Here is a 14,272-nt window from a genome sequence, read left to right on the forward strand (position 1 = left end):
GGATGAATGCATCATCCTTGGAAGACCCTTCCTATCCACAGCAGGAGCTGTGATTGATTTTAACAGAGGAGAACTAGTCCTTCAATTGAATGGGGACTACCTTCTGTTTAAGGCTCAAGGTTATCCTTCTGTAAACATGGTAAAGAGGCACGATATGCTTTTCTCAATACAAAATCAAACAGAGCCCCCACAATCAAACTCTAAGTTTGGTGTTGGGAGGCCACAACTAAACTCTAAGTTTGGTGTTGAACCCCCACGTTCAAACTCTAAGTTTGGTGTTGGGAGGTCCCAACAATGCTCTGAACATCTGTGAAAGCTCAAGCTATTGACATTAAAGAAGTGCTTATTGTGAAACTCTAAGTTTTATTAGGTTTATGATCATGTGGAGTCACAAAACAATTGCAAAATTCAAAAACAGAATCAAAAAAATAGTAGAAAAAAGCACACCTTGGAGAAAGAGCTTACTGGAGTTTAAATGCCAGTAAGGAGCATCTGGCTGGTGTTCAACGCCAGAACAGAGCATGAAGCTGGCGTTGAATGCCAGAAACAAGCAGCAGTCTGGTGTTTAAACGCCAGGATTACACCCTGAGGAGAGCTGGCGTTAAACACTAGAAATAAGCATGGAAGTGGCGTTCAACGCCAGAAACATGCTGCAGATTGGCGTTGAACGCCCACAACAAGCATGGAAGTGGCGTTTAACGCCAGAAACAAGCTGCAGTCTGGTGTTAAATGCCAGGATTACATACAGAGGGCATTTTACACGCCTAAAGGGTGCAGGGATGAATCCTTGACACCTCAGGATCTGTGGACCCCACAGGATCACCTCAGGATCTGTGGACCCCACAGGATCCCCACCTACCTTCTCCCTCTCTCTCACACCTTTTCATAACACTGTTCCCTAAACATCATTCACCAATCACCTCAATCATTCTTCCCCATTACCCCTTCACCAATCACATCCATCCACTCTTCCCCATAAACCCCACCTACCTTCAAATTCAACATCTCTTTCCCACCTAAACCCACCCTAAATGACCGAACCTACACACCTCTCCCTCTCCTTCATATCTTCTTCTATTCTTTCTTCTTTTGATCGAGGGTGAGCAATATTTAAAGTTTGGTATGGTAAAAGCATAGCTTTTTTTATTTTTCCATAACCATTTATGGCACCTAAGGCCGGAGAAACCTCTAGAAAGAGGAGAGGGAAGACAAAAGCTTCCACCTCCGAGTCATGGGAGATGGAGAGATTCATCTCAAAGGTCCATAGCTCAGTAGTAGAGCATTTGACTGCACATCAAGAGAGCCCACTCATGAACCTCAACAAGAGCATGAGGAATTCCCTCATCAAGAAATCCCTGAGATACCTCAGGGGATACATTTTCCTCCACATAATTATTGGGAGCAACTAAGGATAGGAGCACCAAAATCACTAGGGATCAAGCAACAGAGGCAAGGAAGAGACATAGAGGAGCTCAAGAGCACCTTTGGTTCTTCAAGAAGAAGGCGCCACCATCACTAAGGTGGACTCATTCCTTAACTTCCTTGTTCTTATTTCTCTATTTTTTTGGTTTTTGGGCCTAATGTTTGTCTATGTTTTGAGTCTTTACTACATGATCATTAGTATTTAGTAACTATGTCTTAAGGCTATGAATAACTCCATGAATCCTTCACCTTTCTTAAATGAAAAATGTTTTTAATACAAAAGAACAAGAAGTACATGAGTTTTGAATCCATCCTTGAAATTAGTTTAATTATATTGATGTGGTGATAATACTTTTTATTTTTTGAATGAATGCTTAAACAGTGCATATTTTTTATCTTGTTGTTTATGAATGTTAAGATTATTGGCTCTTGAAAGAATGATGAAAAAGAGAAATGTTGTAGATGATCTGAAAAATCATAAAATTGATTCTTGAAGCAAGAAAAAGCATTGAAGAACAAAGCTTGCGAAAAAAATGGCAAAAAAATATATATAAAAGAAAAAGACAAAGCAAGTAGAAAAATCCAATAGCCCTTAAAACCAAAAGGCAAGGGTAAAAAGGATCCAAGGCTTTGAGCATCAATGGATAGGAGGGCCCAAGGAAATAAATCCAGGCCTAAGCGGCTAAATCAAGCTGTCCCTAATCATGTGCTTGTGGCATGAAGGTCCAAGTGAAAAGCTTGAGACTGAGTGGTTAAAGTCGTGATCCAAAGCAAAAAGAGTGCGCTTAAGAGCTCTGGACATTTCTAACTGGGGACTTTAGCAAAGCTGAGTCACAATCTGAAAAGGTTCACCTAGTCATGTGTCTGTGGCATTTATGTATCCGGTGGTAATACTGGAAAACAAAGTGCTTAGGGCCACGGCCAAGACTCATAAAAGTAGTTGTGTTCAAGAATCAACATACTAAACTAGGAGAATCAATAATTTTGTGATGAGCGGATAATTTTTACGCTTTTTGGCATTGTTTTTAGGTAGTTTTTAGTAAGATCTATCTACTTTTAGGGATGTTTTTATTAGTTTTATGAAAAATTCACATTTCTAGACTTTACTATGAGTTTGTGTTTTTCTGTGATTTCAGGTATTTTCTGGCTGAAATTGAGGGACCTAAGCAAAAATTTGATTCAGACTGAAAAAGGACTACTGATGCTGTTGGATTCTGACCTCCCTGCACTTGAAATGAATTTTCTGGAGCTACAGAAATCCAAATGGCGCTCTCTCAATGGCGTTGGAAAGTAGACATTCAAAGCTTTCCAGAAATATATAATTGTCTACACTTTATTCGAGTTAAGATGATGCAAACTGGCGTTCAATGCCAGTTCCATGCTGCATTCTGGAGTAAAACACCAGAAACACGTCATAAACCAGAGTTAAATGCCAAACAGACGTTACAACTTGACGTTTAACTCCAAGAGAAGCCTCTGCACGTGTAAAGCTCAAGCTCAGCCCAAGCACACACCAAAGTGGGCCCCGGAAGTGGATTTCTGCACTTAGACTTATTTCTGTAAACCCTAGTAGCTAGTTTAGTATAAATAGAAATTTTTACTATTGTTTTAGACGTCTTGGTTATCCTGGTTCCCTCTCTGGAGCCGGAACCAATGAACACTTTTACCACTTATGTACTTTCAACGGTGGAGTTTCTACACACCATAGATTAAGGTGTGGAAAGTAGACATCCAGAGCTTTCCAGCAATATATAATAGTCCATACTTTATTTGAGTTTAGATAACGCAAACTGGCGTTGAACGCCAGCCCCATGCTGCATTCTGGAGTAAAACGCCAGAAACACGTCACAAACTAGAGTTAAACACCAAAAACACGTTACAACTTGGCGTTTAACCCCAAGAGAAGTCTCTGCACGTGTAAAGCTTAAGCTCAGCCCAGGCACACACTAAAGTAGGCCCCAAAAGTGGATTTCTGCACTTAGACTTATTTCTGTAAACCCTAGTAGCTAGTCTAGTATAAATAGAACTTTTTACTATTGTATTTTCATCTTTGGATTATCTTTTGATCCTTTGATCACATTTTGGGGGCTAGCCATTCGGTCATGCCTGGACCATCACTTATGTATTTTCAACGGTGGAGTTTCTACACACCATAGATTAAGGTGTGGAGCTCTGCTGTACCTCGAGAATTAATGCAATTACTATTGTTCTTCTATTCAATTCTAGCTTATTATTATTCTAAGATATTCGCTGCACTTCAACATGATGAATGTGATGATCCATGACACTCATCATCATTCTCACCTATGAACGCATGCCTGACAACCACTCCCGTTCTACCTTAGATCGAGCGCGTATCTCTTGGATTCCTTAATCAGAGTCTTCGTGGTATAAGCTAGAATTCATTGGCAGCATTCTTGAGAATCCGGAAAGTCTAAATCATGTCTGTGGTATTCTGAGTAGGATTCAGGGATTGAATGACTGTGACGAGCTTCAAACTCGCGAGTGTTGGGCGTAGTGACAGACGCAAAAGGATCAATGGATCTTATTCCGACATGATCGAGAACCGACAGATGATTAGCCATGCTGTGACAAAGCATTTGGACCATTTTCACTGAGAGGATGGGAAGTAGCCATTGACAACGGTGACGCCCTACATACAGCTTGCCATAGAAAAGAGTAAGAATGACTGGATGAAGCAGTAGGAAAGGAGAGATTCAGAAGGAAAACAGCATCTTCATGCACTTATCTGAAATTCCCACCAATGAATTACATAAGTATCTCTATCTTTACTTTATGCTTTATTTTTTCTTATATTCAAAAACCATTATAACCATTTGAATCTGCCTAACTGAGATTTACAAGATGACCATAGCTTGCTTCATACCAATAATCTCCGTGGGATCGACCCTTACTCACGTAAGGTATTACTTGGACGACCCAGTGCACTTGCTGGTTAGTTGTGCGAAGTTGTGACAAAGTGTGATTCACGTTTGAGAGCTCCAAGTCTTTGGCACCATTATTGATGATCACAATTTCGTGCACCACATCCCACATCTCTAAATGAGGTACAAGAATGAGCAGAGAAGTATATCAACATGGAGGAAAATGCTCGACTAGGAGAGACCTCAAAATCTGGATTCTCCTACTCCTCCCAAGATAAGGACAAAGAATCCAAGAAAAATAGAAGATCGACACAGGGAAAAGATAAAAAATACCACAATTATACCCCTCTTCGGGTATCCCTTATGGATGTCTACAGAGAAGTATGCCATACTGAAAAGATACCTCCAGCTCGACCATTCAAAAGCAAAAAAGGAGGAGGAAACCGGGCAAAATATTGTAAATATCATCGAATCTATGGATATTTCACCAACGAATGTTTCGACTTAAAAAATATCATAGAAAAAGTGGTAAGAGAAGGAAAATTAGATCGGTATTTGGCGAGCCGAGCAGACGATCCCAGAAAAAGAAGACGGGATGAAGATGTCGGACAGGTAGAACGACCACCCTGTACACCCGATAGACACGTCCACATGATACACGGAGGATTTGCGGGAGGCAGGATCTCCAAATCATCTCGCAAAAGATATCTTAAATAAGTATATCATGTTGAGGGAAGAGAGGAAACACCCGACATCCCCACAATTACTTTTACCAAAGAGGACGCATCCGGCATCATCCCAAGACACGACGATCTTATGGTCATCACTATCGTATTGGCGAATGCAAATCTCCACCGCACACTGATAGACCAAGGAAGCTCCGCCGACATATTATTCAAAACTGCCTTCGACAAACTCGGCCTACAAGAAAAAGAACTCAGAGCATATCCGAACAGCCTATTTGGATTGGGAGACACCCCAGTTCAACCACTTGGATACGTCTCACTACACACGACCTTTGGAAAAGGAAACCAGTCAAGAACACTCAAAATAGACTACATTGTAGTCGATGTAAGCTCAACCTACAATGCCTTAATAGGTCAGACAACATTGAATCAGCTTGGCGCAGTAGTCTTGACTCCACATCTATGCATGAAGTTCCCAATTGCAGAAGGAATAGCTACAATAAAAGCAGACCAGAAGACGGTGCGCTGCTGCTACAATGAAAGTTTAAACCTAAGAGGTAGAGGAGAAGAATTCCACACAATCGAACTCGGTGGAGCTCAGAGGCGGGAAGAACTCCGCCCACAACCCGAAGGTGAAGTAAAAAAAGTCCAGATCGGAGATATCCCAGACCAAACAACCAATATCGGTACAATTCTAAAAGGAGACATAAAAGAATCACTCGTACAGTTCTTGTGAGGTAACATCGACCTCTTTGCATGGAAGGCTGCAGACATGCCAGGCATAGACCCCAAGTTAATGTGCTACAAGCTAGCAGTCTACTCAGGATCTCGGCCAGTACAATAGAAACGTAGAAAGCTTGAGCCAGAACGATCCCAAGCTGTGGAAGAGTAGGTACAAGCTCTACTGGAGGCAGGATTCATAAGAGAAGTCACGTACCCACTATGGCTAGCTAACATTGTTTGGGTGAAAAAATCGAATGGGAAGTGGCGAATGTGCACCGACTACACTAATCTCAACAAAGCCTGCCCAAAAGATCCTTATCCACTCCCAAGTATCAACACTCTGGTAGATGCCTCCTCCGGATATAAATACCTCTCGTTTATGGACGTATATTCAGAATACAATCAAATCCCGATGTATCCACTCGACCAAGAAAAAACCTCGTTCTTAACCCCAAAAGCAAACTACTACTACATCGTCATGCCTTTTGGACTAAAAAATGCAGGAGCTACCTATCAGAGATTAATGAATAAGATCTTCACGGATTACAGCAGAAAAATCATGGAAGTATATGTGGACAACATGTTAATAAAGACACAAAGTGAAAAGACGCTGCTGTCCGACCTCACCCATGTATTCAACACTATAAGAAGGCATGGCATGCGACTTAATCCTGTAAAATGTACCTTTGCAGTAGAAGCTGGCAAATTCTTGGGTTTTATGCTCACACAAAGAGGAATCGAGGCAAATCCGGATAAATGCCGGGCCATACTCAACATGAAGAGCCCGACTTGTGTCAAAAAAGTACAACAACTCAATGGAAGGTTGGTAGCCTTGTCCAGATTTCTGGCTGGATCAACAATAAGATCTCTCCTCTTTTATGCCACTCTAAGGAATGGAAAGAGGTTTGAATGGACAACGAAGTGCGAGCAGGCCTTTCAGGATTCCAAAAGATTCTTGGGATAGCCACCTATCCTAACTCGGCCTCGGGAAAGAGAACCACTTATATTATATCTCGCAGTAGAAAGTCGGGCAGTAGCCTCAACACTAGTCCGAGAAGACGACAATGGGCAAAAACCTGTATACTTCATCAGCAAAGCATTACAAGGATCTGAGCTGAACTACCAAAAAATAGAAAAATTCGCCTATGCTTTCATACTAACCTCTCGACGGCTCCGTCCATATTTCCAAGCTCACATCATTAGGGTTCAGACCAACCAACCCATAAAAGGGATTTTGTAGAAAACGGACTTAGCAGGCAGAATTTTGCAATGGGCAGTCGAGTTGTCCAAATTCGATCTTCAATATGAAGCTCGCACAGCCATCAAATCGCAATATCTAGCCGACTTCATTGCACAATTTACAGACACTCTGAAAATTCCTACAGAATGGAATCTTTATGTGGACGGTTCCTCAAACAAAACTAGAAGCGGCGCATGTGTCATCATAGAAAGCGACCAGGGAACCCAAATCGAACTTTCCTTCAAATTCGGGTTCCCTGTCTCAAACAACCAAGCCGAGTATGAGGCACTACTGGCTGGTTTGAAGTTAGCTAAAGAGGTTGGAGCTCAAAAGCTCATCATCTTTAGCGACTCACAGGTAGTCACTTCATAAATAGCAGGGAGCTACCAAGCCAAAGATCCCACCATGAAAAAGTACCTGGACAAAACCAGGGAATAGGTCGGATAACTCGAGGAATATGAGGTCCGCCACATCCCCTGAGAACAGAATGCCCGAGCTGATGCACTCTCAAAACTAGCCAACACCAAACCAGGGGGTAACAATAGAAGCCTCATCCAAGAAACGCTGCAGAACCCGTCAATCTCGGAAGAATAAAAAATCCTAGCCATAACAGGTCAGGATCAAGGATGGATGACTCCTATAATTAACTACCTTAAAACAGAAACACTCCCCACAGATAAGAAAGAGGCAAATAGGTTAAAACAGGAGGCACAATACTACACAATCATAAACAATGCTCTATACAAAAGAGGGATTTCAACACCACTGTTAAAATGTGTGCCGACTTCCAATACAAAGGAAGTCTTAGAAGAAGTATACAGCGGCATCTGTGGCAACCATCTCGGAGCACAGGCTCTTACCAAAAAGGTACTCCGCGCCGGATTCTATTGGCCGACTCTACAAAAAGAAGCAACAAAATTTGTAAAGACATGTCCACCATGCCAGAAACATGCCAACTTTCACATCACCCCACCAGAGGAGCTTATCAGCGTAACCTCACCCTGGCCATTCGCAAAATGGGGACTCGACCTTCTCGGTCCTTTCCCTTAAGGATCCGGACAAGTCAAATTTCTCATCGTAGGGGTAGACTATTTCACAAAATGGATTGAGGCGGAACCCCTAGCTAATGCCACTGCTCAAAGAAGCAAAAAATTCCTGTATAGAAACATCGTCACAAGATTTGGGGTTCCATACTCCATCACCACAGACAATGGCATTCAATTTACAGATGCAGGCTTCAGAAAATTGGTGACCGACCTGAACATTAAACACCAATTCACATCCGTAGAGCACCCTCAGGCCAACGGACAAGCAGAAGCTGCTAATAAAGTCATATTAGCCGGGTTAAAACGGAGATTACAGGACACAAAGGGAGCCTGGGCGGAGGAGCTCCCGCAAGTCCTATGGGCATATCGAACAACTCCACACTCCACCACAAAGGAATCACCTTTCCGATTAGCTTACGGATTGGAGGCAATGATCCCAGTGGAGGTCGAAGAAGGATCGCCTAGAGTGATTCACTATAATGAAGAAGCCAACTCCCAACTTCAAAGGGAAGAACTCGACCTACTTCCAGAAATTCGAGAAAGAGCTCGAATAAGGGAAGAGGCATTGAAATGTCGAATGGTTTCAAGATACAATCAAAAGGTAGTACCGTGAGGTTTTGCGTGAACGACCTCATCCTAATCCAAAACAATATCGGAACAACTCGACCCGGGGAAGGAAAGCTGGTGACAAACTGGAAAGGACCCTACCGAGTCATAGAGGTACTTGGAAAGGCTACTACAGACTGTCCGAACTCGAAGCACGAGAGCTCCCAAGGTCATGGCACGTCTGCAACTTAAGAAGGTACTACAGTCAGAGGTAATAAAGATCTTAGGATGCACTCTTTTTTCTGAAAAGGTTTTTAATAAGATGCCAAGCCAAGATCTACAAATTGCCCGACTTAGAGGGATAAAACACCCACATGTATATATTTGCATTCTCTTTGAATAAATTTTTAGATTCTCTACAAATACTCAAGACGCATTAATCTGAAACGCTAAAAATTCATTGCCTGATTATAAAGCTACAAGGTTAGCAGAAAGTTAAAATCAAATTCACTGCTCGATCACGAAAAGGACCAAAATAGATGAAAACCGAATTCATCAAAAGGTCAACCAAACGGGGAACAAAACCTAGTCTCTACAATATCGGCAAAGATGAAAAAGTGACGAAAATAGAATAATGCAAGAAGTTATCGAAAGAAATCCATAGAAAGGATCTGACGTGGTCTTAATAAAATGGGTTGCTATGAATAACTTAAAAGACAGGCCGACGTAAAGAAGTCGGACCAATCGCCGCAATAACAAGCTATAAAAAGTCAATCCCTGGAAAGAGGCCTGGCCAACCCTAAAAAAGAGGATTGCTAAAAATAACTTATAAGGGACCGACATAAAGAAGTCGGCCCCAAAACCAAGAAGTTATAAAAAGTAATCCCTGAAAGAGACCTGACAAAGGTCCAAGAAAGAGGATTACTAAAAATAACTTATAAGGGACTGACGTAAAGAAGTCGGCCCCAAAACCAAAAAGTTATAAAAAGTAATCCCTGAAAGAGACCTGACAAAGGTCCAAGAAAGAGGATTACTAAAAATAACTTATAAGGGACCGACGTAAAGAAGTAGGCCCCAAAACCAAAAAGTTATAAAAAGTAATCCCTGAAAAAGACCTGACAAAGGTCCAAGAAAGAGGATTACTAAAAATAACTTATAAGGGACCGATGTAAAGAAGTCGTCCTCAAAACCAAAAAGTTATAAAAGGTAATCCCTGAAAGAGACCTGACAAAGGTCCAAGAAACAGGATTACTAAAAATAACTTATAAAGGACCGACATGACAAAGGCGGACCAACCAAAATACCAAAATTTACACAAAAGTAAATCCATAGAATAAAGACCTGACAAAGGTCCAAGCAAAATGGATTGCTAGAAATAACTTCAGGCCGAGATGAAGAGGTCGGCCGACAGAGGGCATCCAAGTTGAACCCAGAAATCTACGACCTCAAAAGAACCAAGCTAGAAGTATGCAAGTACAAAGGCAATCAAAAGAGGTCGGATGACAAGGCTCTAACACTCCCAAAAACATAAAAGGTGTCAGATAGGCGCAGACAAGCATATCACACAAGAAACAATGTTATAATAATAACAGGACTCAGGAGGCCACCTAAAATCAACCCCAAAGAGCCTGAAAAACTACTGGTGCACGAAATTGTGATCATCAATGGCGCCATCAACATGGTACGCTCAATTGCAATCTCAACTATTTATCACAACTTCGCACAACTAACCAGCAAGTGTATTGGGTCGTCCAAGTAATAAACTTACGCGAGTAAGGGTCGATCCCACAGAGATTGTTGGTATGAAGCAAGCTATGGTCACCTTGTAAGTCTTAGTCAGGCAAACTCAATTGGTTATGGATGATATATGAATAAAACATAAAGATAAAGATAGAGATACTTATGTAATTCATTGGTGAGAATTTCAGATAAGCGTATGGAGATGCTTTGTCCCTTCCGTCTCTCTGCTTTCCTACTGTCTTCATCCAATCCTTCTTACTCCTTTCCATGGCAAGCTGTATGTAGGGTTTCACTGTTGTCAGTGGCAACCTCCCATCCTCTCAGTGAAAATGTTCAACGCACCCTGTCACGGCACGGCTAATCATCTGTCGGTTCTCAATCAGGTTGGAATAGAATCCATTGATTCTTTTGCGTCTGTCACTAACGCCCAGCCTTCAGGAGTTTGAAGCTCGTCACAGTCATTCAATCATTGAATCCTACTCAGAATACCACAGACAAGGTTTAGACCTTCCGGATTCTCTTGAATGCCGCCATCAATTCTAGCTTATACCACGAAGATTCCGATTAAGGGACCAAGAGATAAACATTCAATCCTTGTTTGCTTGTAGAACAGAAGTGGTTGTCAGGCACTCGTTCATAAGTGAGAATGATGATGAGTGTCACATAATCATCACATTCATCATGTTCTTGGGTGCAAATGAATATCTTAGAACAAGAATAAGCCGAATTGAATAGAAGAACAATAGTAATTGCATTAATACTCGAGGTACAGCAGAGCTCCACACCTTAATCTATGGTGTGTAGAAACTCCACCGTTGAAAATACATAAGAACAAAAGTGATCATTGGCTTCGGTCCCAGAGAGGGAACCAGAAGAACCAAGATGAGAATACAATAGTAAAAGGTCCTATTTGTAGAGAACTAGTAGCCTAGGGTTTACAGAAATGAGTAAATGACATAAAAATCCACTTCCGGGCCCACTTAGTGTGTGCTTGGGCTGAGCATTGAAGCATTTTCGTGTAGAGACTTCTCTTGGAGTTAAACGCCAGCTTTTGTGCCAGTTTGGGCGTTTAACTCCCATTCTTGTGCCAGTTCCGGCGTTTAACACCGGGCAGTTTTGAGCTCATTTGAAACGCCGGTTTGGGCCATCAAATCTCGGGCAAAGTATGGACTATTATATATTTCTGGAAAGCACAGGATGTCTACTTTCCAACTCCGTTGAGAGCGCGCCAATTGGGTCTCTGTAGCTCCAAAAAATCCGCTTCGAGTGCAGGGAGGTCAGAATCCAACAGCATTTGCAGTCCTTTTTAGTCTCTGAATCAGATTTTTGCTCAAGTCCCTCAATTTCAGCCAGAAAATACCTGAAATCACAGAAAAACACACAAACTCATAGTAAAGTCCAGAAAAGTGAATTTTAACTAAAAACTAATAGAAATATACTAAAAACTAACTAAAACATACTAAAAACTTACTAAAAACAATGCCAAAAAGCGTATAAATTATCCGCTCATCACAACACCAAACTTAAATTGTTGCTTGTCCCCAAGCAACTGAAAATCAAATAAGATAAAGAGAAGAGAATATGCAATGAACTCCAAAAACATCTGTGAAGATCAGTATTAATTAGATGAGCGGGGCTTTAGCTTTTTGCCTCTGAATAGTCTTGGCATCTCACTCTATCCTTTGAAATTTAGAATGATTTGCTTCTATAGGAACTCAGAATCCAGATAGTGTTATTGATTCTCCTAGTTAAGTATGATGATTCTTGAACACAGCTACTTTATGAGTCTTGGCCGTGGCCCAAAGCACTCTGTCTTCCAGTATTACCACCTGATACATACATGCCACAGACACATAACTGGGTGAACCTTTTCAGATTGTGACTCAGCTTTGCTAGAGTCCCCAATTAGAGGTGTCCAGGGTTCTTAAGCACACTCTTTTTGCCTTGGATCACAACTTTATTCCCCTTTTTTTTCGTTTCTCTCTTTCTTTTCTCTTTTTTTTTTGTATTCACTGCTTTTTCTTACTTCAAGAATCATTCTTTATGATTTTTCAGATCCTCAGTAACATGTCTCCTTTTTCATCATTCTTTCAAGAGCCAACATTCATGAACCACAAATTCAAAAGACATATGCACTGTTCAAGCATACATTCAGAAAACAAAAGTATTTCCACCACATCAAAATAATTAATCTGTTATAAAATTCAAAATTCATGTAATTCTTCTCTTTTTCAATTAAGAACATTTTTCATTTAAGAAAGGAGATGGATTCATAGGACATTCATAACTTTAAGGCATAGAAGACACTAATGATCATAAGACACAAACATAGATAAACATAAGCATGATTTTTTGAAAAACAGAAAAATAAAGAACAAGGAGATTAAAGAACGGGTCCACCTTAGTGATGGCGGCTTGTTCTTCCTCTTGAAGATCTTATGGAGTGCTTGAGCTCCTCAATGTCTCTTCCTTGCCTTTGTTGCTCCTCTCTCATGATTCTTTGATCTTCTCTAATTTCATGGAGGAGGATGGAATGTTCTTGGTGCTCCACCCTTAGTTGTCCCATGTTGGAACTCAATTCTCCTAGGGAGGTATTGATTTGCTCCTAATAGTTTTGTGGAGGAAAGTGCATCCCTTGAGGCATCTCAGGGATTTCATGATGAGAGGGGTCTCTTGTTTGCTCCATCTTTTTCTTAGTGATGGGCTTGTCCTCATCAATGAGGGTGTCTCCCTCTATGTCCACTCTAATTGAATAAAAGAGGTGACAAATGAGATGAGGAAAGGCTAACCTTGCCAAGGTAGAGGACTTGTCCGCCACCTTATAAAGTTCTTGGGCTATAACCTCATGAACTTCTATTTCTTCTCCAATCATGATGCTATGAATCATGATGGCCCGGTCTATAGTAACTTCAGACCGGTTGCTAGTCGGAATGATTGAGCGTTGGATAAACTCCAACCATCCTCTAGCCACGGGCTTGAGGTCATGCCTTCTCAGTTGAACCGGCTTTCCTCTTGAATCTCTCTTCCATTGAGCGCCCTCTTCACAAATGACTGTGAGGACTTGGTCCAACCTTTGATCAAAGTTGACCCTTCTAGTGTATGGGTGTTCATCTCCTTGCATCATGGGCAAGTTGAATGCCAACCTTACATTTTCCGGACTAAAATCCAAGTATTTCCTCCGAACCATTGTAAGCCAATTCTTTGGGTCCGGGTTCACACTTTGATCATGGTTCTTGGTGATCCATGCATTGGCATAGAACTCTTGAACCATTAAGATTCCGACTTGTTGAATGGGGTTGGTGAGAACTTCCCAACCTCTTCTTCGAATCTCATGTCGGATCTCCGGATATTCACTCTTTTTGAGTTTAAAAGGGACCTCGGAGATCACCTTCTTCAAGGCCACAACTTCATAGAAGTGGTCTTGATGCACCCTTGAGATGAATCTCTCCATCTCCCATGACTCAGAGGTGGAAGCTTTTGCCTTCCCTTTCCTCTTTCTAGAGGTTTCTCCGGCCTTGGATGCCATAAATGGTTATGGAAAAACAAAAAGAAATGCTTTTACCACACCAAACTTAAAAGGTTTGCTCGTCCTCGAGCAAAAGAAGAAAGAAAATAGTAGAAGAAGAAGAAATGAAGGAGATGGAGATGGCTTTGTGGTTCGACCAAAGGGGGAGAAGTAGAGTTTAGGTTGTGTGAAAATGAAGGAGTGAAGATGGGTTTATATAGGAGTGGAGAGAGGGGTAGGGTTCGGCTATGGGAGGGTGGGTTTGGGAGGGAAAGTGGTTTGAATTTGAATGGTGAGGTAGGTGGGGTTTTATGAAGGATGGATGTGAGTGGTGAAGAGAAAGATGGGATTTGATAGGTGAAGGGTTTTTGGGGAAGAGGTGTTGAGGTGATTGGTGAATGGGTGAAGAAGAGAGAGAGTGGTGAGGTAGGTGGGGATCCTGTGGGGTCCACAGATCCTGAGGTGTCAAGGAAGATTCA

This window comes from Arachis hypogaea, chromosome 6 (genome assembly GCF_003086295.3).
Source record: "Arachis hypogaea cultivar Tifrunner chromosome 6, arahy.Tifrunner.gnm2.J5K5, whole genome shotgun sequence".
In the NCBI taxonomy this organism is placed as follows: Eukaryota; Viridiplantae; Streptophyta; class Magnoliopsida; order Fabales; family Fabaceae; genus Arachis; species Arachis hypogaea.